Source organism: Cydia amplana, chromosome 12 (genome assembly GCF_948474715.1).
Source record: "Cydia amplana chromosome 12, ilCydAmpl1.1, whole genome shotgun sequence".
NCBI classification, from domain to species: Eukaryota; Metazoa; Arthropoda; class Insecta; order Lepidoptera; family Tortricidae; genus Cydia; species Cydia amplana.
Window position 1 is genome coordinate 12,340,634 of NC_086080.1, and position 25,500 is coordinate 12,366,133.

Here is a 25,500-nt window from a genome sequence, read left to right on the forward strand (position 1 = left end):
AAAAAATCAGAACTACCGGATTTGACGCAAACGCAAAATGTAATATAAAATTACTGAATCAAGTCTAGCCTGTGCGTAGACCTGCAACGCCCTCTTCAAACTTAAATAAAACGTATATTTAGCATTTGTACCTTTAATTGACCGAAGCGTTAGCGAAGGTCTCCGTTTCAGCTTGGGCAAAAATGCTTTCGTGTGTCTGGATGTTCTCCTTTACAGGTCGCAATTCTCAACCGATTCTCGTGAACTTTTTGAGCGGCTTCGCAGATTAGGTAGTTTTGTTTGTCGATTCAGTTTTTGGAAAATTATCAAAATGGCGGCATCTACAGCTCATAGAGTCATAATTAATATCTTGTATACTTAACGTAATCATTTCTGTTACTACCTTCACTAAACGTTATTCTAATATGATAATACATTCTATGATATTTAATGATAAATAAATAAATATCATAGGGTGTCAATACTGTCAATACATTTATACCTACCTCGGATTCGGCCCTTGTATTTAAGTCTAGAAGATAAATAAATAAATACTATAGGACATTCTTAGAACACAGATTGACTAAGTCCCACAGTAAGAGCTCAAGAAGGCTAGTGTTGTGGATGGTTGTGGGTACTTAAACAACGATATACATTTATGTATACAAATACATAAATACATAGAAAACACCCAAGACTCAGTAACAAAATATCTGTAACTCATCACACAAATAAATGCCCTTGCCGGCATTCGAACCCAGGACCACGGCTTCACAGGCAGGGTCACTACCCACTAGGCCAGACCAGTCGTCAAGATTATGATTATTCATATCTTTGTTAGCAACGGAGATCTTTAAATAGGATGCACTGGCTGTATCGCCTTACTCAAATAAGGGGCGCAATTATTTTCGTTTTTAATTAGCTTACATGCTTGGAATAAAATAATTATTTTTACGGCACTTATCCGTCACGGTGTGCGCCCGCGCCTGGGGACGTTGACGTTGGTTATACCAATGAAATGCTTACTCTACTCGTTTTCTTTTTTTAAATACTTTATTAAGTAATTGACGAAGTTAAGTATCTTTTATACCATCAGATCTCGTTTTAGGCAGAATAGATTGCAAGTATTGAAACCGCAATAAATACTTACTAGATTAATTGAACAAAATACCGATTTAGGTAATGGAGTTGCGCTTCCTTGAAAAATATCAAGCAGGTCGAGGTTAGTTCAGGATCTTTGCTATATAATATATGTATTTAAAACATAAACGTAATGCATTGAACTACAGCTAGTTTTAACGTCAGCACGTTTCCCACTATAGTTCGTTTTTTTTAGCATTAGAAATAAGGTAAACAATCTTGACGTGTCTTTTAATTGAAAAACACATTTTAAAAATAAGTTACGGCAAATATGTAACAATTATGAATCTAATACGATCATTTATATTCTTCTGCTTTCATAAGTATGTAATAGTTTTTGATTTTTAAAAAGCGTTTTTCAATTAAAAGACATGTCAAGATCACTTACCTTCTTGCAAGTTCTTTCTAATGCTAAAAAAACGAGTTATATGTACTCGGACGATTTACTGATGAAAGCTAAAGAGCTCTATACTTATTAGTTTTCGTGAACCGTATGCAGAGTGAATCCAAGTAAAAACAGCCTTGTATACAAATCAGAGTGAAATTAGCACATCACGCAACGACGGGTGAATCACCACCGGCTCTCACAAAGAGGTGAGTCAAACTCCGGGAATTGCATCATTATCTCCTACCTGATTCACAAAACATCTAGTATTGACGATGAGCCCAACTCTAGAATAAGTTGCTCAAAAAATTACCCATGATGTAAAAAAACCGAGAAAAATAAGAACAGATTATTCAATAAATGGCAAGCAATATTAAAATGTTGAAGACAATATATAAGATGTTACCTAATGTAATTGTATGACGAAGAAAGCTGTTGGATTCTGGCATATATTAGATGTTGTTGGAGAGACTGCACTTTTTTGATTAAGTATTTCGAGAATACATTTCTGAGTTCAATTTCAATTATTGATGACACCTATTCGGAGATCACACTTCACTGGTGCCCCTGAGGCACGTACGTGGAATTGTGAACAATAAACCTGATGGTCACAGCGAACTCTCCCTCCGGTAAACAAAGCGAGTCGCGACAATCCGGCTTCAATGAAGTCATACGATCACGTTGTTGTGTCCGACTCCGACGGCATGGCATGACCAATCGCAGTTAACATTCAAAAACGGTGTCGCGTTAAATTGATCACGTAAATTGTATCTTGATCGAGCCAAATGTTAAGATCCACAAAAAATTATATATTTTATGTATTGACAATGACATCTTAGTCAGGTCAGGACCAGGACACATTTGTTTATATCCTACCCGGCCCGGCACGTAATGTCAGGTGGTAGTAAGTAGATCATAGTTAATTTTCCCGTGGGACAAAGGAGCGAGCTTTTTACAGTGGCGCGAGATCTGACTTTGGTCGAGACTCGAGGGGGGTCTTAAACGGCAAGTTGTTTGACCACTACAACCGAAATCAATTTTGATCCCAGAGGGCCGTTTAAACTCTATTAAACCTGAACTTGATTGGATATTACTTTAGAGCTTAGATTACTAAAGTTTACTATAGTTAGTACCTACCTACTAGACGTGTGCGCCGATTAAAAAATGATCGGCGGCGGCGTTTGCCAAAAAAACGGCGGCGGCGGCGTGTTTTCGGCGTGAAATCGGCGTGACCTTGACTTTCAGGTTTCTAAAGAAAAATCATTAATTTATCGTTTTTTCTTGAAAATTTGATTAATCCAGGTTGGTGGTAAGTGAACTACGTAATCTACGTATAATTCTGAATAGGTTGTGAGTAAAACAGGGTCGCATTTGTAGGTAAATGAATATAGGATATAATAACTTGATTTTCCTAGTAACTGGCTTGCATTAAAGGGTTACTCAATGACTTGATTTCAGAGTTCAGATTTTTATTGGTAAGAAAAATACAGATTTTTACACGTCATGATCCGATCTGTATCTCTCTATAACCCCGTTTTCTCATAATTTCCATGGCTTATCTTCTTGATTCACTGTAACGTCCATGCTAAACTTTTATTGTCAATAAATACATTGTTATTGTTATTGAAATATCATTGAAATTTGCTAGACATAGTAGACTGCTATGGCTTCCCTTTAATTGTTTTCTTGTCGTACAAGCACCAGGCTCACTGAGACGTATCTTCATCTTTCTCGTTTTCTTATTCCTGAGGATTGCGACCAATTGTAATTTGTGCGGCCATAAGCCGTGTGGACTGCACGGTGCAGTGCAGACTGCCGCCAGCCATCGACTATCTCACACATGCACTCCGAGCACGTTTGCCTTTCATTGGGCCTTAATTAATATGTTTCTTAACATCATGCGTTGAAAACCGCATAATATGTCCGAATAAAAATGTTGTGGAGAGCCGAGTGGCGATATTGAGCTTTCTGATAATTAAGGAGTTCGTTCTTCTAGCTGTCCTAGGTATAGGCAGCAGTCTTCGTTTGCGTAACGCTTTTTCGTAATCGCTAAGTCCATCGGTAACTCAAAGTACGTTTGCCCTTTCTACTACCATTACTTTGGTCTTGGAATGGTTGATCTTAAGACCTCTCTAGAACTTTCAACTTCAATTTTCTTCAGAAGAGCCGCCATTTCAATATATTTCTTGATGTTATTCCTGTCAGCCAGTCAACAATTAAGGATGATGATAGTACAAGCGAGGATGACGATCGCAACATTCGCTAGTTAGTTTTCCTTTTCTGTCGCACCTTGAGGTCCTTGAGGTCCCCTGGTACATGAGCCCTGTGTTTTAGTTGCCTAGTTAATTGCAATGTAAGTATTTTCACGACGTAGCATTCTGACTTCGTATGTGTAATGTGAGGCGAGGGCATAAAACATTCTAATTATCATTAGATAATTAGAATGTTTTATGTTGTTTTAGGTTCTCATCTAATTGAGAATACACAATTAAGAGGGAAAATCCTACTTCATATATTACTCCCTCATCTTTCTTGACGCTGAAGGATTACTTTAATCGGTGTGTCAAATGGTTTTAGTGATTTGGCTAATAATCTGTTTCATTTGATAAATAATTGATAAAGATTTGACAACTGTAACATATATAATACAAATAAATCCAAATTGTAATCCAAATACCAAGTTAAAATAGCTGATTAACAACACTCAAGGTCACGCCGATTTCACGCCGATCATTTATCGGCGGCGGCGGCGTGGCAAAAAAGCCCGGCGGCGGCGGCGCGCCGGCGCGGCGCACACGTCTACTACCTACACAGAGTTGTCGAGCTAGATGAACGGTGATACGATCTTATCGCGCTGAGATACTACTTCTATATATTCCAATTCTGCCTGCGGCTTTCCTCAAGGCCATCTTTTCTTGTTTTCATGATTAATTGATTATGTTTATTTTAAGATATTACATATTTATAAGGAAAAGTTTATTAATATGCCCACACCATTATGTTGTTGGTATGTTGTGCTTATTCATGACTCTTGGCTACATATATATATATATTATATATATATATTAAGAATTATATGAAGTAAGGCTTTTAAGTGATAGCTTTCAGAAAGCAATAAGCATGCAATCGGCGATGGAACTTGGGTAAATTGCCTATAGATATACGATGATGTGATGAAGTCAGGTTTCGTCTGAACATTGGCAGTCTTCGTGCAACCCGTCTGTCCGTGGCATCCAGCCATATTCGAACTTTAAGATACGTCAAATACTAGAGATTGAAACGATATGGAATGGATATGTCAGTGTCAAACAAGTGTCAAAAGTGACGTTTCTTCAAACAAACGCGTCACTTTTGACACTTGTTTGACACTGACATATCCAATCCATATCGTTTCAATCTCTAATGTTTGACGTATCTTAAAGTTCGAATATGGCTGATCGGAAGCAGAGAGTAAGCTGGCCATCTATTCACATTACATACTCTCCAAGCTCCAGCAAGCATTCGACTCGGATCGATCCAGTATAACTTTTAGCTCGAGGCCAGTAACATCGTATTCATAGTACTAGGTAATACTAGTGGTTATAGCTGTGCTGGACATTGCTTCAAGTTCGGTACAAATTTCTATTATCCGTTACCGTCTCATCAGGGCCGGATCTAGGGTACAGCGAGTGGAGCGGCCGCTCTAGGTGCCAAATGGTAGGGGGACGCCAAAATGGCAAACACTGTGAAAACAAACATCTTGAAAAAACGGACGAGTAACTATTTATACGGAACCTAATACTGAGCATGGAGCGTCAAAACTTGAATCTCGCTCTGCCCTGATCGAGCACTCGGACCGGCGCTGCGTCTCATTCAGCGCAACCTTAACCAAAAGTTTGGTTCTTGTGGAAAGCCTATTCACGTCTTGGTTGGTTAGGTAGATTGCTATTTTAGAACTTTTCGGAGTGTTACGTTACCTAATAGTCGAATAATATCTCACTGGTTTGTCTGACGCTCCGCTCGCTAACAGTAAGCATAATAGGAATAGCTCTAGGGCGAGCCCTGAATGTCGTCCAACTAGTTTCTCCTTTGCTCGGAGAATGTCATCTACTTGGACGTTATACACGCGCCGTGGGGATTTATTAGCTCTTACAGGCAGAACTATCGCAATTATTTTTTCACCACACCAGCTCGGAAAGGCTTACTTTGCACTTCAAAAACTGATAGAAAAGTAGCATTTTATTCATATAATATGTGAGGCAAAGTAATCATACAAATTTTGAGTTGTTTTCTAATGTTTTCTGGTAGAATTGACTTTTAAAATAAATGATGATTTTGAATGATAAATATTCAATAACATTCATTTGGATTTGATTTTGTTTGATATTTTACATTTAATATTTGCTTCGGGTTGGTGTGGTGAAAAATTTTGTGTTTCACTCGGGGGCAAATTTTGTTTAACCCTCGTGCTTTGAAACTCGCTACGCTCGTGGTTCAATTTTGGACTCTTTCGCTTGCTCGGGTATCAATATTAGCACGAGCGGTTAAACAACAACTTTGCCCCCTTGTAAAACAAATAACTATTACAGCGTTAAGAATTTTACCGAACGGGAAGAGTCGGCGCGCATTTAACATTTGTACGGCCGCGAGCCGGTCGGATCCTCGCGGATGCGACTGCCTCCGGACGGAATCCATTCCTTCTGCCATAGGTACATAATTGAAAATGCGCTGTGGCGCAGCTCGACTCCAGCCGGTCGGTGGGAATCATATATTAGAATACACATAAATAATCACTGTAATTATGTAGTTGTACCTATACATAAATACATATATTGCAAACTGAGAAAAAGAACTGGAAAAATCTATGGAGCTGTGGAATCCTTCAAGATTAGTGTTTATATAGAAAAAAGTATCAGTCCCATTAAACTATTTAATAAGTACTAAGATTTACTGAAGTAGCATGACAAATACAAACGTTTCCGAGAAAATACGACGCAAAACAATTATGTACTACATCTGTACTTGTTTAAAAGTCGATTCATGTCTCGATTCATTTATGAATAACAAAAAACAAGTGAAAAACAGACGCCATTCGAAATCACGTGGAGGCGAGCAAGGGAGGCGGAGGGGTGGAGACTGGCGAACGCCTCGCTGTTGCTAAGCCATAAGTAGTCCTCTTTTTTACGGTGCTTACTGCAATGATATTATATAACCATAGATAGGTTATACTCATACTTGAGGAGCACAAAAAATACTTCCATATTTATTTCTGTGCCTACGAAAAAATTTGTTATTTTTGATTAATGTTCTCATTCCATCCATATTTGTCACACTCGTTGTTAAACATAAGGTCGTCTCTTTCTCTTTCGGTGTGCGGGAGCTCGTTAGCACGTGCACATTTCTCGCTTGTCTAGCCGCGTCTAAAGGCAACTTGTCCAATTTGTCACAAGTTAAGCGCTTCAATTTTGGAACGCCTATAACCTATCTTAGTTATAAATCATTGGCTTACTGACTGCAATGAGTACCTACCTTTCGGAATTTATGTAGGTAACAATGTCTTTAACTCAGCAATGTCTTTAACAATAGGTAGGTAACAATGTCTTAAATCTGTGTTAAACAAAGATAAGTAGTCCCAATTGAACGAACTCAATGAACAACCACATATCATTGTTTTATTTAATACTCTTATAATTGACATCAGATTGCAAAGACTCAAACTAAACGGCATCATGCAGTAACCGATCAAAGCTCCGTATAGGCCTGGTTTTTATTGACGACCAGACCACGACTGTCCACGACTGAGCCCACCGAATAATCGATTTGATGCGGTGCCTGATAAAATAACTGTATTCATTAAAATCATTACTGTTCGGCAACGACTATCTCAACCTTATAATTTACCCGGATTTTTTAACCGGGTTAACGAAAATGGTATACCTACTTAAGTAGGTAGGTATAAACGTTTCCTGCCTAATAAACAAAACTCTGGGCCTGCAGTATGCTAATAGTTATTAAATATGCCAGGATGCAGTGAGCGCTACTGTAGATAACAGGATGTGTAGCCAACATGCCAATCGTTTATGCTCCGTAGAACGAAACGCAACTGTCACTACCGCACTAATATGGAAGAGTGATAGAGACTCAAAGCGTTTCGTCATCGTAGCGTAAACGATTGTCACCTTGGCTAGGCACCCTGAACTCTATATTATAATCTATGTTAGACGATAAACAAGGTTAAGAAGACATATTATTAATTGTAAAACGGGATTTAATCGCGTATCTAAGTTGTAAGATTTACCTCCGACGTTTCGAGGACGGCGTTGTCCCCGTGGTCTCGGAGAAGACTGGCTTAAGTTGATAAGATAAGATAGTTTATTCCATAACAATTTTACAATCATGTCGGAAATATATATCACAGGTGAAATTTAACTTACGAGCTACTAAATTAAATTAATCACAATTTTATAAACAACATGCATTTAACTTAAACTAGGTAGGTATACAAAATGATAATAATTACAGTCTTTTATGTCAGTTCAGTCACGTTATGAACATTATACAAACATATTGGAAAATAACTTATAAATTACAGATAAAGTCATTAAAGTCGTTAAAGTCATGACATCAGCATCTTCTAACCGCGCGAGTTTTTCGAACTCAATCAATCAGTGTTAAGGTTAGTCATAATTTTGTCCCGAAGAACAAGGCTATGCTTGGTAAGGTACAGTGCCGGCCCGAGCCCTTGATCAGGGTAGAGCGAAATCGGGTTTTGGCGCCCTTCGTTGAAGTTTTCAAGCGTATTTTCCGCCCCCCCCCCCTCGCCACACTCGCGCCTTTTCAAACTTTTTTTTCTCATTTGCCATTTTGGCACCCCCCTTGCCATCCGGCGCCTAGAGCGGCCGCTCCACTCGCTCTACCCTAGATCCGGCCCTGGTAAGGTACCAGGTTCAAGTACCAAGCATAGCCTACGTCACCTACGTGTTTCAACTACGAGTATGGTATATAAAATATGAGAACTATAAACTAGAAGCTGCACACGAGACGATGCCGATGCCGGGTTCGCGAAGAAGACATGATGCGCGCGTTCCGTGACGGTCCCAACATGGCGGGAACCGCGCGGTTTGGCGGTCGTTCACCCCGCCCGGAGTTTACAGATCGCATGCAGAGTGATGCATGCAGATTCAACTTGTTTTAATAACAACGTGATGTGACGATCAGTTTTTGTAAGACTGTTGGGATGTAACAAATTTCGTACGAGGTATGCGCCTGCCGTTTGGCTCATGACGTTAATGTAGATAACTAATTTAATAACTATTAACTAACTTTAATACCCCCTATTATCTACTTCAACCTCATGGTTTGATGCATTTGGAATAGTATAAAATGTAACAATTTCATTACATTAAAAAGTCGAATACTCCTGCCCATATGACAATTTACATGATAAGGTAGGGTCGATGCGCTAGTTTTCGTCCAGCTCTAGTTTTCGCCCACTTGACTAAATTTGAATATAAACCTACATTACTGCACAAATTTGGACTTATTGCTATCCTTAATGTCTAAACAATATATCTATCTACATATACTTCGCAAGTAGCAAATTAAAAATAAAACAAATTATTTGCCAATCCGTCAAGTGGACGAAAACTAGAGCATGGACGGAAACTAGCGCATTGAACCTATAGCCATCACTGTTTTGGAATTTGGAACTCTCATTTCCTCTATAAAAGTTCATAAATATTCGACTGTGGTACGAAAAATTGTAGGCACGCACAAAATGTTCGATGTCTGTAACTGTGATGCAAAATGTATATCTGACTAACCACAAACCATTGATTTTTGTAAGTTCCGACAACTCGACAGCGCAATCTATTAAGTGTTTACGTACGTAATCTGGCTTGGAGCGTTTTGGCACGAACACTTGGTAAACTTAGCACCTCTTGAATAAACAAAACTGCCAAATAAGACAAGGATTTACAGAATTAAACGCCATTATTTCCATTTAAAAAAATGTAGAGCTTCATGATTATGTAAAAATACGTAGGGGAGAGTGGGTCACAGTGAATTACTTTTTTTTCTAAGAGTTGTAGTTGTGCCATTTTAACTTCATATTGTATTATTTTCTTATCTAAGCCTAGAGTATTAATCTAACTCTTAAACCTTGTTAAGAAAAAAACTGTAAGGAAAGATAGAAATAAAATAAGATAAAATTTAAACAAAAGTGGAGAAAGATTCACTGTTACCCATGTGGGTAACAGTCGATCACCGTCCGATAAAACAAATTGATAAGAGCTGCTGCATTGTTTGAGCATTTATCCATTAAAATATATTAAGTTTTATCATATATGTGCAAAATTTTGATTATATCCGTTGATCATAATTTTTCATAGTGTGCGATGATTTTTTATCTTATTTTTTGCATACTGGCTACAACTTCAAGAACAGGGATTTCGCTCTTTGCGTGGAGATTTATATAAGTTTTGTGTTTTTATTATCATGATTTTTTTTTCTAAAAGAAAACTTTTAATTTTCATACCCGATTTTCCTTTGATCCACTGTGACCCAATTTCATATGATCCACTCTTCCCCATTGATGGTGTTTGTATAAAAATCACTCAAAAATTTATTAGTTTAGTTTATGGTTGAAATAAGGTAATAAATCGATTTTTCATACATTAAAACCATATTCACAACAATGAAAGAATTTGTAATCACAAGCCATAAAGAAAACGATTCTTTGAAAATCGTGTAAAAAAATAGTTTTACCGCTACTTGGTAGCCGATGCTCATTTCTGCGAATTTTAATTCTGAAGGAGAGGTGGTATCAAGTTAGGCAAACGGAGGGGTGTAAAAGCGGTAACGTCGTGGACGCTTACCCCTGTACAAGTAACATTAGTAAAGTTATTGCAAAAGATCCACTGTTACCCGTTACCCACTGTTACCCACTTTCCCCTAGGTACCGTAAAACGGGGTGAGTAGGTTTCGCGGGGAGAGGTCGGTTATGAATGGGGAGAGAAGGTTTGAGAGGGGGGTGAGAAGGGATTTTAAGGCTACTGCTACAAAAATACATAATGTATTCCAATTTAAAAGGCTTATTATTAACCGGGCAACTAAAATATTAAACAGGAACTATCATTGGGCATATAATAATATAATTTGGCTGTGCATTAATATTTTGGCGCCAAAAAAAATATTTTAGCCTCAAATATAAGCATCATATTATTAAAATAACTGGCAGCAAAATCAAGCCACCTAAAAAAATTATAGGGAACTTAAAGTGATAGGTTGGCGTCTAAAATAATAAATTGGCAACTAATATTGTAAAGCGATCATATAATTTAGTTCTCATCTAGTTGTTCACACCTAAGTAATCAACTAATCATAACTGAGCATATCGTATTCAGCTAGGTAGTATTTTAACACGAAAGCAGTTAAATTTAATGAATATTGGTCACTTTTTACACAAAACACCTCAAATTAATTTACTAATACGCAATACTTATAGTCGAAATTTCTAATCATGAAACGCCTAATGGCCATTATACCATTAGATCTTTAAATTTTTATTTACTAATTTCAATAGTTACCACTGTGTTCTGCTAGAGTCAACAGATAGGTGCGACGACGAGCGAAGCGAGGAGGAGCGTGTTAGGTTGACAGTGTAATGACCAAACAAAGTATTTTAAAAGAACTTCATTTTTGAATTAATAGATAGCCGTTTTCTTTTTAAAATGTGCTTCATAAATAGTCTCCAATATATTAATTCAGTTGCCAAATAAATACTTGGTACCTGCCTAAAAATATTCAAACGCTGTAACGGCTTTAAAATACAGCTCATATTAACCCTTAAATGCATAGTGATGCATTTATACACACAACATAAACATCAAATGTTATGCATTATAAAACAAATTCTATTTGTTCTTGTATATTATTTCAATAGTAAAACTAATAAATTTTCCGAATTATTACATAAATTTACGCAGTATATTAATTTATAAAAGTTACATTTGTTTATAGACGAAATGTCGGAAAACTTGGAAAAACCTGGAAGTTGATGATTTTTAGTATGTGATTTGATTTTGGGCAGATTTTTCGGGGTTTGTAATTATTTTATATTTACAAATTTTATCATAGGAACATCACAAATAGTGTACCTTTCTGTTGGCAGTTAAGATTTTTCCTATACCCCTTACTAATAGCTATATATTTCCAAAAATATGATTTAGACTATGCAACTTTTAACACTGATTTCCCAGTGAAAATCGATGATATAATTTTTTTTACTATTTTTCCTAGAAACGGCAAACAATTATGTGATATATATATTAATTTCGGGCAAAACGAAAAAATCATGTATTTAAGGGTTAATATATTTTAAGACTCCGTTTTTGTTGCCAAACTATTAATTTTAGTAGCCATTTCTATTTTTTTAAACTACCCAAAATCGATTAATTAGTTGACCGGTTAAATACGTGCCAATTTACAATGGAGCTATAGTAATACGCATAATAAAAAAAATCAATTCAACAATCTTCCAAAATCACCTTTGTATGAAAACCCCTCTCACACCAAATACGGGGCACTACGACGGGGTGAGGTGGGTTTTCCTCGTTATCGTCAAAGTTATGAAATAGAACTACCCAAAATAAAATAAAAACTAAAATACAAACGTCCGGAACACTTATTATATACACCATTCAGTTTTCATATGTAAAAATAAAATGTTATCGAGGTTTGAATTTCAGTTTTGACCCTACTCACCCCATTTTACGGTATACGTTTGCAAACATTGTAGTTTCAGCCTAAAGTTTTTTTTGTTTTACTGTGAAATCTTGATTCTGGTCCTCGCGAAGGGAACGACCAGCTGAATCCGTTATGCTTGTGTTATGGCATTTAAACTATAAGTAGCTAAATAAAAAGATAACTGATAGGTAGGATATGATGACTGACGATTATTAGGGTAAAATACAATATGGGTGGGGTGAATAAAATCAAGAGCGCCGTAGAATTTTGTATGATTGGTGGTAAATTTATAAAATGCTAAAAGCGTTAAGTGCATACCGCAAAGAGTGTTACACTAATAAGCTGAAGATAGAAGATAACGTAAGTGAATCCTGGCTGATCAATACCGATTAGCTAAACAGGGCAATCAAACAAAAAGGACAAACAGAATTCGTAGAAGGAATGTGGCGGGCGTCGGCAAACGGTGCGCGACCGAGAGCTCGGCCGCTTTGACCTGACGTCAGGCCCTGTCCCGAGTGACTCACCAAGTCACCACTGGGCTGTTTTAAACATTACTAAACGTGCAAATCATGCAATCGACTCTGGTAGAAACAGTAATCCCTGTAGCTAAGAAAAAATTGACAGCTGTTCTCAATGCATTATAATTAGTATAGTTCGCTTAGTTTTAGTTTAGTCAAGTGGTGGAATTTCTATTAATTAATTTATCTAAAAAAATCCTTCAGGTTTTAAAATTCCCAATCGCACCTGAAAGGTATCGAAAATTTATCGATGACAGCTATGAAAATTCTTACATTACTGAATTAGGTAGGTACCTACTTTTCATTTGAATTACTTTTTAATACTGTCCAATGAGTACTGAAAACCGACTTAGGGGCTATTCATAAATTACGTCATTTCAAATTGGCTCTGGACATCGGATGATGGTAGCATGACGTAGAAGGAAACGGGGTCATTCGAAGCATGATTTTTGGATGATTTTAGGGGGGGTCTAAAATCATCAAAAATAGATGACGTAATTTATGAACAGCCCCTTATCGGTAATATGCTTCCTTTAGATTGAGGAAGTACAATTTATATATGTATAGTATCTATGTAGGTTTATTTGTATTTAAGTATATGTGTAAGTTTATCAATATAGTTTATATTAATAATGATAATATAGTCTTGTTTTCAAATTAATTTATTCTAAAAGACGTTGCACCTACTTAATTTTTCTGGTTTGACCCATTGGTTGACTGGTATAGAATATCTTTTTTTCTTTTGTGCAATAAGTAAAGATTGAATAAAGTTAGAAAGATTTTACCACTAATGATTTTATGTAAACATAAAAATAACGTTGTTATTAGATAATTAAAAAAACTAGATAAGCTTAACCCTTAAATGCAATTAATAAAAGTAATTAATTTTCCGAATTAGACGGTAAAGGGTAAGTACATAAATTTACGCAGTATTTTAATTTATAAAAATTACATTTGTTTATAGACGAAATGTCGGAAAACTTGGAAAAACCTGGAACTTGATGATTTTTAGTATGTGATTTTGGGCAGATTTTTCGAGGTTTGTAATTATTTTATATTTACAAACTTTATCATAGGAACATCATAAATAGTGTACCTTTCTGATGGCAGTTAAGATTTTTCCTATACCTACCCTTTACTAAAAGCTATATATTTCCAAAAATATGATTTAGCCTATGCAACTTTTAACACTGATTTCGCAGTGAAAATAGATTATATATATGTTTTTACTATTTTTCCTAAAAACGGCAAACAATTATGTGATACATATATTAATTTCGGGCAAAAAGAAAAAATCATGCATTTAAGGGGTAAGTAGATACCTCCCTACATGAAATAAGTAGGTACATTATGCTCTACAAATATTTCAAAGAATAAAACGTTAATACTGAAGAAGAAATAAGCTATTAACGTGTAGAGTTAAATAATAGGACAAAATTCATTTATTTAACTTAAAAGGTAATAATAAAAAAACATTAAAACTAACTATGAATTAAAGATTTAAAAACTAAACTAGAATTAAAATAAACCTACTTAAAAATTAAACTAATACTTATAATATTATATGTAATATCTGGGAGACCGAGCTTTGCTCGGAAAACTTATAAAATCTCAAAAATTTGCGTTTTCCCAGAGATAAGACCTAGCTAGATCGATTTTTCGCTCCCGAAAACCCCTATATACAAAATTTTATCGAAATCGTTAGAGCCGTTTCCGAGATCCCCGAAATATATATATATATATATAAATAAATAAATAAATATGCAAGAATTGCTCGTTTAAAGGTATTAGATAAAAACTAAAATATACTAATAAAATAGCTGAAAATAAAAAATAATTGTTATTATTTTAATGTCGCCTAACTAAAGCCCTCCTGAAACTTGAATTCGTGCTTATGATAGAGTTACATTACTTACGTTCGCGTAGACCTTGACAATGATATTATATAACCATAGATAGGTTATACTTATACTTGAGGAGCACAAAAAATACTTCCATATTTATTTCTGTGCCTACGAAGAAATTTGTTATTTTTATTAGTTTTCTCATTACATCCATCTTTGTCACACTCGTTGTTAAACATAGGTCGTCTCTTTCTCTTTCGGTGTGCGGGAGCTCGTTAGCACGTGCACATTTCTCGCTTGTCCAGCCGCGTCTAAAGGAAACTTGTCCAATTTGTCACAAGTTAAGCGCTTCAATTTTGGAACGCCTATAACCTATCTTGAGTTATAAATCATTGGACCTTGAGCGCTTCTTATGTAAGATTAGTTTTAAATCGAGCTTGAGTAAGTTGAGAGGAAAGGGGATGGCCGCTTCTCCACACAAACGTAGTCCCCATTTTCCTCGCTGGATATTGAGATTACGCAAAATATTTTTTAATAACTTGATATATATTAAACATAGCTATATCTATATGCCCCTACGTTTGACTTTTTTTTGATTTTTTGAATATTGTAAAAATTAGTAAAAACAGATTTCATAAAAAAATTTAAGTGCTCCTAGTATGGTGTTATTTATTGTCGCTATCGAAGGATATTTTATACATTCTAATACCGCTCCTACTATCTTTATAGTAATCATTAAAATATTTCAGGTCCTAATTATATGTAGGTATGTATATTGATTAAGTAGGTACCTACCTAATGGGCACAAAAACACATCTGCAAATGGCGTGAATCTAAAAGAAATGTCAGGCCGTGTTAAGTCTGCTACGATTATGAGTGGTGGCTGATGCTAATTTTACGATAGGGGATATTTATGGCCCAAGAAGTTACGATTACGGGTTTATTCCCGTCTTAAAGCACTTAGCCTTCATTAGAATAGGATCGTTAATTAAGGGTAAAATGCAATACAAATAGAATACATACCATACCCGGGATTCTGGGAGACTTGGACTCTTGGAAAAAGTCACACTACAAGTAAATTGCAAAACTAAATTGCAGCATAATTTAAAATAATCACTCTACACCGTGTTTTTTTTTTTTGATTTCCGTTAATTTCAAGGGTGCATTCCTGAGCTTAAATCGAGTATTCTCAAAGACACCGATATTCTAATTAACTCCATTTCGGACATAATCAATAATTTATTTTTTTCCTATAAGGCCTCTACAAGCGTGTACACTTGCCTTAGGGCCGATTTACATATTGATTAGTGTTTAGAATGAGTTCATACATTTGCTACTAAACTTAAGTACAATCTCGGTCAATCGATGTTCGAAATGACATTGATATGTCACAGATTTCAATTGTTTGGTTGAGTTAAATGTAATGTCCGTGTTACAACAACGCTATATGCTACATTTAATTACTTTTTAAACTTTTTTTTTGTAAAAGACCAAAAAAAAATTTTTTTTATTGAAAATTAACTATGCCATTTAGTTATCTTAAACGTACTTAACCATACCTCGAAGTTAACGGAATTCAATAAAAACACGGTGTATATGTACACTACCCAAATGCAGTCTAACGTCTAACGTAATGCGACCAGCCAAAACTTTCGCCGTTTTTGGGGAAATTGGATTTGAACATGATTCTAATTTTAATATTTATGATTTGTAGAACAATTATTTAATGAAAAGGATGGCATTTTATTTTACTTATGTTCGACAACTCCTTATAGGTACTTTCCTGTGGGCAACATAAAATAAATTTATTTTAAGACTAATTTTCATACTGGACTTTTACAGCATGTTTAAACCTAGTATTTCTTAAAAGCTGTAGGTACATACCTATAATGAAAATGTACTAGCCAAAAAATAGGATGGAATTATTTTTAGTTTTTCTGAACGTTTTTGAGCCTTTTAGGATAAGTTAAGCGTTTGTTTTGTAAAACTACGCCGGTGCTGGTTTATTTAAATACCTAAGATATAGACCACAATCAGAATTACCTACTATGTAACAGGACAGACATTTTCTTATGTACAAACTATACGCTTCATGATAACATACCACTTATTTGAGTAATCTACAGTTTTAACAGCTATACAACATCGCTGATAACTAGGTATGTATTATTATTCATAGCGCTATCATAGTTCCGTTCCTTTCACTTTTCCTGTGAGACGTCACAGTGATCGTTTATACATATTAGCAATGCATTACCTACAGCGTTAGTGAAGTGAGCGCCAATCTGACTCACGTTCACGTCCCGTATGGTGCAGTCTTCGGCCCATATGAAATATTAATCTATAAAGCACACGTAGAAATCTCGACAATTAAGTTGTACTTAATTATCGAGTTCGTTCACACCAACCGCTCGTGGCGTCGCGCGACTTTGCACGGGCGCCGGTGAGTCAGGGGGCGGTGCGCCCGCCCCGCCCCCGGCACGCCCCCGCCCCGCCCTGCCAGCCATCATTTTGCCGCGATTTTTTTTCAATCACAGCAAAGTCGCGTCATTCTTATATGTTGCCAAACAGTCAATGACTAACTCGTTAATACTTAACAAAAGTAAGCGGTTATACCGTGCAGTGTGCAGGCTGCTTGGTGTTTGATCATTTCAAACGTGTTGATTACAACCAATTTTTAAAATAGGAAATGGATGTTTATTCATCAAACATATCTAGACCATGTTACAATACTAATATTTTTTAACAAGTGTAATCTTCCGGGAAACTTAAAATGTACTTTATTATTAGGTTTGAACTGTTTTTAAAAGACATAATTATACATTTACCGTGTAATGGAGTCATTTGAAAACCTCGTACTTACATCTCGTACTTCCCATTAAACAATTCCCACCAGATGACATGAATTAATGCAAAATACTTTCCTTGCCTGCTGGTATTACAGTATTTCAGTGTTTTCAATATTAGTTAATATTATAATTATTTTATAGGTCAGAGTGCCCATCAGTCGTCAGTTAAGGAAAAACGTAATGTTTGAATAATTATACATAATTGATTTTGTTTTTAAGTTTTAACCTGTTAATTTGCTTTATTACGACATTACAATTAAAACCTTGGTTTGCTCTTCGAAATAATTAATTATTTATTAGGTTGAATTGATGAGGATTTCCTCATGTAAGTATGTACTTACTTCTTTTCATTTCATGTTTTTTTTTTATATTTAGATTTTATTCTAGAAACATCCTTGAAGTGTTTTTTATTGTTTTTCATGTTTGACGATCGTTTTGTGAAATTCTTAGTGTTAAATTTGATTTGTATAATAATCCAATATTATTATGGAATAATAAAATCAATAAATTGCTCTGATAATTAGCTTAAGATAATATATGTTACGATTCATAAGTGCTTGGTTCTAGGCGTACCTACATGAATAAAATAGGTATATTTTGACTTTGACTTCGACTTCAACATTTATTTTATTCTTCGTCTATGTTCCACGATTAAGTATAGTTATGAGTTAACCCATTTTATACTTTCATATTTTTTATTGATTTTGTTTTTATTTCTTATTAATTAAGGTTTGCTCTTTTACGTTCTTTTAAAGTAACGCACGGGGTGTGACGTGTCTAATTATTTCCTCAATACCAATCGATACCTATCTCCAATAGTAGTCGAAAAGTAAAAGGTAGTCACGTCCGGAATGCAGTGTGACCGGAACCAGCGGACACCGAATATCGTCACTTATTTCACGTACATATCATGGGCGTTTTTTTTAAGTTGTCCCCTACACTTTTTTTTTCAAATTTGGGATTTTTTATGTTATTTCTACTCAGAATCACGAGCTCTTTCTATCCTAATAGGAGAAAAAAAGTGTCCTAAGGTTTTTATTTCCATTCCGTCACCATTTTTCATAGACTTTGTATGGCGGTCGCGGAATGGAAAGACCGAAAAATGTATGGAAACTTTGGGACACTTTTTTTCTCCTATTAGGATAGAAAGAGCTCGTGATTCTGAGTAGAAATAACATAAAAAATCCCAAATTTGAAAAAAAGTGTAGGAGACAACTTAAAAAAAAACGCCCTCATCATAAATCATAAGATTCATAGGTTGTTACCGGTTCTTTATCGTGAAAACCCGTTGAATTTCTTACTTCGTAATCCGTGATAATATGCATTGTTTCATTGGTATTCACTGTTGAATAATCTTCTCTTTGTTTTAGTTACCTAGTGTAGAGACTGAAGAGCAGTGGTTCCTAACCTTTTCAGTCCGGTCATCCCTATGACTAACTAGGGAACCTGATTTTACCCCTCCTCCCAATGGTAATAAAAAATAAAACGTGTACGTTTGTTGTTAAATTAGGTTAGCTTATTACCCCCGCAAAATACCAGTTTTACCCCCAAGGGGGTAATTACCGGGGTTAGGAACCACTGCTGTAGAGGTACTAGAAATAGAGACCTATTTTACGATCAAATATATGGGGTGATTCAGTAGACGCGTGACCAAGATTAATCCTACGGATTCAGTAGGTAAATTTTAATCTACGGTTTCGTACCAGTAATATCAGTATAACATTTTTTTGTGTTGAAAACAAAAAGCTTTTTAATTAGGTATGCATTCGCATGCATGGTTTTGGTTACTCTTTGCTTTATCCGTGACAAGTGTCAAATTTAATGTCATTAGAATCACGTCTCATAAATCACCCCGTGTAGCTTTTAGCTAATAGTAGAAACTAGTCATACGATTTTTTATTTAGCAGTGATACTATTGGGTAGCGACCGTAATTTGGTGAAAAAAAAAAGTTATTCTCTACTAAATATTAGTTGTCTAGGTATACCTACCTAATTCTTAATAATTTGGAAGAAAAGAGACCATTTTTAGGAATTTCAGATTCTCTTAAGGCATATTTTGCATGATAGGCAAAGTCGAGGTATTTTAATGAGGTAAGAGATGGTACACGAAAATACGCTGACATGAAACACGATCAGAAATATTGGTAGGTATTTTATAAAATATTAATTTAAGATGAATACATTTATTTCTTGTGAAAATTTACACTTATTGGAAAATTAGCTCGACACATAGTTAAATTAAAAATAGACAAAATGACACGAAATTCAGGGAAGTTTAGCTGGTTAAACTACTTATTTTGGGTTATTATATATATTTTTAGACTATTTTTGTATATAGAATATTTTTTATACTATTTTTAGGAATATAATATGAAGTTTTAATGATATCTATCAAATAAAGCATCAACCACTTTCAATATTTCTTTTGAGCCGAAAACTAGAGCAGCTTTTGTAGGTCCAAGTAAGATTTAGATCCACATTTTCACTGGCCATTGCACAGATACAATACAATAAAAAAAAAACAATAATTTAATTCTCCTCATTTTATCACTCTTTAATAGCTCGTCCAAAATTGTTTTTGAACTTTTTGATTTTTTTAATAAAATTAGACCTCAGCTCATTCGAATGTATGTAAGTTAAAAAAAGGCTCATGTATTAGAAAGTAGAACATAATTTTTATTCCTATTTTTATTCGCCTTAACAATCAGCCCAAACAAAAAATGTGGCATATTCTCCTAGCCTTAATTATTATTGAGTCACAATTGATTACTGTTGCTGTGCCCGTCTTCTAATTATAAACATAGACATTAGTGTGTACAGACGTCAACACGTGTATCACCAACTCAACAGTTACGCGTAGGTAAGTACATTATTATCTTATACTGTATATGATTTGTTTTACGTACGTATATGATTTGTTTTAGAATGATTTCGTGTATTTATAACTTTGTTTATTGTAAAATAATTACCAAACTATGAATTAAACGTAGGTAGTAAGATCCAAATGTGCTTAGAAATGTTAAATTAGTATCGTTTTTTACAGTTTTTACCTGTTATTTGGCTAGTGTAAATTTAAAACATTCCCGCACCGGAAACCCCGATATATGATAATAATCAACAACCCGTACCCGTAAGCTAAAACTTTTCTTTATTAAACTGTACATTAATAATGGACTTTCAACAGTTAATTTTACTTTGTCTTCTCTATAATGTTTAATTTGTACACTAAGTAGTAATATTCTGGAACAAGAATTTTCTATTCGTAACACACCTTGCCTCTCGTATCAACATAATACATCATAATACATGTACGTTTATATACTTATATAGTTTATATTCATTTCATATAGTCTTGGTGTCAAATTCATTTACATACTTTAAAAGACACTTGGTTGGTTGACTGGTAGAGAATGCCTTAAGGCATTAAGTCCGCCGTTTGTACCTCCGTATTGTGCAATAAAGATCAAATAAATAAATAAGTACATATTAAATATTATGTCAGTATTTTTATTGGTCTCTTAAATAGCAGCCAGCCTATTATGGATAGCTTTATCCATCTTTATCCACGTGATAAAATAACTGTCACTGTTTAACACCGTGGGAAAGAAAGTGACGGACACCGTTTTATCACGCTGTCACGTAGACAAGAACGACCATCATATCCGTACAGGTGTTTAAAAGTTAATAAAATGGCTATTGATCTGTTACTTGTTCTACCATAATAATACCTACAATTATTTTTACTATCCCTTCGTCATTTTTAAAGATGGCTCTAGATTTCAATTTATTACAAGCTTTAATGACTGATAGTTTGAAAAATAACAAAACAAATAATTAGTTACTCGTTCTTTTTGTTCTAGTCGTAATATCTAATAACCTGTAGATAACCACATAGAGTATTTTGTGTCATAAAATATCAGTCTCTAACATTCTATCCTGAGATGTTTTATACAATTCACAAAATGCAGTAAGTACCTATTGTTTAATACCATGGATTTTGACTACGCTAGTTGATACAAATATAAAGTTCAAGACGTTCAAGTTACTTACTTATACCAGAAGTTACCAGAAACATGGTAAGAATCGAAACGAAAATGTGAATGCTATGAATTAGATAGAATAGAACCGCGGTCGCTACCCACTCTGTACCTAAGCATACCAACGAGGTTCAACACTCACTTGTGGGAACTTTCTCGAGCTCGTGGCGTGGCAGACTTGTCGGCGCCGAATTATCAATGAGAATAGAACATTCTTTTGAGAATTTGTAATCCCACCATAGCCTATGGGCATGAATGAATTAACTGCAGGGGTTTATGAGAAACTTACCTTACTAATGTTTAATGACATCAATGTGACATTTGTTGTAAAGGTAGTTTGATTTACTCACCGAAAAGAAGGTGGTGGGCAGTAGTCTAGAATTCTAGATAAACAAACACTATATTTTATTCTACTAGAATAACATGGTGACTTTTCCGTAAGGTAGGTATTGTTAATAGTAATATCACTATATTAATGGTAACATTTGTCGTGTTTCATACGCAGATGGCAATGTGCCCACTGAATCAGGTAAGGCTGATGGAGTCCTGGGTTCGTACCTAGGTACATGTTAGAATCAAGTCCCAGAGATCGAACAAAAGTGACCCGAGGAACTGTAACTACCTAATTAACGAGTTACTTAAAATCGAACTGAGAAGATAATTTTGCTAACAGCTTTAACGTATCTGCCTGAAACATGTTACAAAGATATTTGCTTCACGTGGGAAATATTTCAACTTGAAGGATTATTGGGAAACGTAACATTTAATATCAATACAATACGTTACCAACTTTATTATGAATTTATGACCTCTAGAGCAAGCGTTTTGGCTAAATTAATTAAATGAAGGTACAACTTGTGAATAATATACAAAGTGTAATTATGAGTGCCGGAACCGTAAAATGGAGCGCGCCACGCATTCAGCGTCCTCCAAAATCTGTATCGAGCGCATTGTTGCAAGACGCGAGGGAAAAACGCCTGCGGCCGATGAAAAATATTCGCGAGACGCTAATAAATTTTCAGAGGCGAACGTCTGTCCGCCCCACCATACCGCTTGACAGTGACCCAAATGCAGCGTCGGCGCAGTCAGTTCCGTGAGCGCGCGCCCGTCAGACCGACGCGCGCGCCGTCGTTCAGTGCCATTACTGTCGGATATTACTGTGCACAATGCTCTGAGTGACCACTGGACCCACCCGATTAATGGACCTCGAACGTCACCTGCGATTAACTCTACCAGGTAAGAACACCCAAAAACTTGTGCGAAAATTTTCATGAAGAATTTGTGACAAAAAGCGAATTACATAGTGCTCATTATAAGTGTTTGTTACTAAGCGAAGTGCGACAACGTCAGTTGACGCGGTATGAGTCAGCTCTATCTCGAAATTTCTTTGTACGAATATGGTCGCAAGAGGGAGCCGGTGGTCAGCTGGAGCGGCGATGGCGACTGCATGCGCCGGCGCCGGCTCCGGAGCGCTGGGCTGACAAGACGCTGCCAGCTAACGGAAACCGACTCCTCGCGGCCGAAATTCCGCCGCGGCCGTTCACGCCGCGACCGACTGAAAATAAATCGCTCGTTAACACAGATAGCACGACATTGTCGCCGCATTGACAGACGGACGGACGAGCATTTCCGCTTCTCTTTTTATCGCTTCTCTCCCGGGGGTGGGCCGGGCCGGTGAAAAGAAGCGCTTCCTCTGACGTAAGAGAATCCGTCATACACTTCCAACGGCCTTTTAATGGCACCGGCCGTTCATCGATGAGCGTAATTTGACTCGCATTCATCTACGCCGCACGCCACGACACGAAACGTGGAAAGTAATTTGACTCCCATATTAGACAGATAGACCGCATTACCAAACATGTTGAATGAATGAACGTAATGCTGATAAATTAAACATGCACCACCGTCATTCTCTTTATTGACGCACTGAGCAAGCGTCCTGAATTTATTCAGTAAAGAAAAGACATTAACATGGCATTGCCGTTTGTTGACCTTTGCGATCAATAGCATGAATCTTTAACACCTATATCCAAAGAAAGGCAGCATGGGGACAAGACTTTAGGTTTATGTACATCTTTATGTACTTACCTACCCTATTATAATTTGCATTTAAGCAGAAGAAGGTATGTAAGTACATACTTATAATTAAATATATCAATCTGTATCTTTCTTTGTGCCATCACCGCAAAGGTCAAGATACATAGGTTATCTTATCACCAGCAATAAATTATTATTGTACTTGTACACCACTGGCTGCAATGCTGCATCAGATACGAGTAGTAGAGGAGAATGTAAAAATGTCAAGCGGTATTTTGATATTTGCTTAGCCAAGAGAAATCTTTCCTTGTGTTAACAGAAAGTTACGATAAAACACCTATCATACTCATAGTGACGTCAGCAGAGCGCCGCGCGGCCTCGTTGAACTCTGAGGCTTTATTGTCACTGATAAAACTGGATTTGGCTTTAGTACCTGTATGTATATAAGTGGGTGAATTAAGTAACTATTTTCTTGTTGTAACATTTCAAAATATTTATTGTGTCGCTTAGTTACTTACTCGTAACTAGGTACAGTCTATATGTGTGTACTATTTTATTTAACCATGTACATACTTATGTATTTATGCTAATCAAGACATGCCTTCTTTTTTTTGTCAGAGGTGGAGGTAATCCTCATTGGATACTGCCAGTCCGATTTTGGCAATGCCTTCAGCAAGAACCACATTTTAATTAATTTAATTTAAATATAGCAATACGGGTACCTATTAACGTTTTAATGTTAGAGGGCGTAACAGGGCTAATACGATTTCAATCCAATTCCAATAGGTATCTTATCGATAGCGTGATGGGACACCAGAATTAGGTACAGGTACAGAGTGCTTCCGCAAAAAAAATCATTATCTCCCTCTCTATCGCTTTTCCTTTCAGTCAGTTCAGTTAACGTAATTTCGATTTTAGTTCTTCGCGGTAGACCTTCAGACTCCAATGCGAACTTTAGCCCGAGCGATAGGTTCTTCCTGATTACCCTCCCCGGTGAGGGCGGGGCGTGCCGCGCGCAAGTCTCGACTTGTCGGGGACGGGGTCACAAACAGGCCCAAGCGCGGGTGAGTCAGGCGACTCAGGCGCAGGCGGTAAGTATTATGTTGGGTTACCAGACATTCCAGACAATATTATTTCTTATATCTGAATCGTAGCAGGAATACAGAAAACTTCATGATAAAAATAGGTTGGTAATCGATAGAAGTTAGTCAGGCGTAGAAACTTTCAGAGATTTTAATTATGTGTGAGTACGGGCTGTAGGCGGCCCGATTCGGATTTTGTAATAGACATCTGTTAGATATCTTTTAGACATCGCCAAGATACGATAACGATATGTTTAAGATCTAACCTGTCAAATTTGACATTTCCGCGATTCTGGAGATACTCATGAACGATTTCCGCAAGATATTACTTAGAGATCTAATTCACATCTAATAGATATCTAACACGATCTATCGTAAAAGTGACATTGGTTGCCCGAATTGCGCTGCAAAAGAGAACTAGTTGAAATCTAAACTATAACGTATCTAGAATGGATCTAGTACGTGTCGTCTCTTGTGAATATCTTGAAGTTCGAATACGGCAGCTAGTGAGAACCCACCCGCTGTTCGTAGTAGCTTTCCCTAACAAAGCGGGAAAACGCTGGGATCGGTGGCGGCGCTACGAGCGTAGCGCTACGAAAACGTTGGCAGTAAATGATTTTAAGTAATAAAACTAGTTTTAGACAATGATATCAAATATTGCGCATCAGAACAGGGGCGAATGTATTTTATACATTAGTCAAAATGAAAGGTGTAATATGGCTCGTATGATTACAATGGACTACATTGTAATCATATCCGTAATATTTCCAAGTCGAATAGGCTCTAAGGCAGTGGTGGTTCCTAACCTTTTCAGTCCGGTCACCCCTATGACTAACTAGGGAACCTGATTTTACCCCACCTCCCAATGGTAATAAAAAATAAAACGTGTACGTTTGTTGTATTG

The 25,500-nt window shown here is 36.1% G+C and overlaps 1 protein-coding gene across 1 annotated transcript in view; it reads right to left on the reverse strand.

The window, feature by feature from the left end:
- Positions 1-24,496, reverse strand: part of LOC134653029 (uncharacterized) — a 40,433-nt gene extending 15,937 nt beyond the window's left edge. Inside the window, exon 1 of the mRNA XM_063508310.1 lies at positions 24,493-24,496. The gene's annotated coding sequence lies outside the window, so the exon portion shown is untranslated. The remainder of the gene's footprint in view (positions 1-24,492) is intronic.
- Between the last annotated feature and the right edge of the window lie 1,004 nt (positions 24,497-25,500).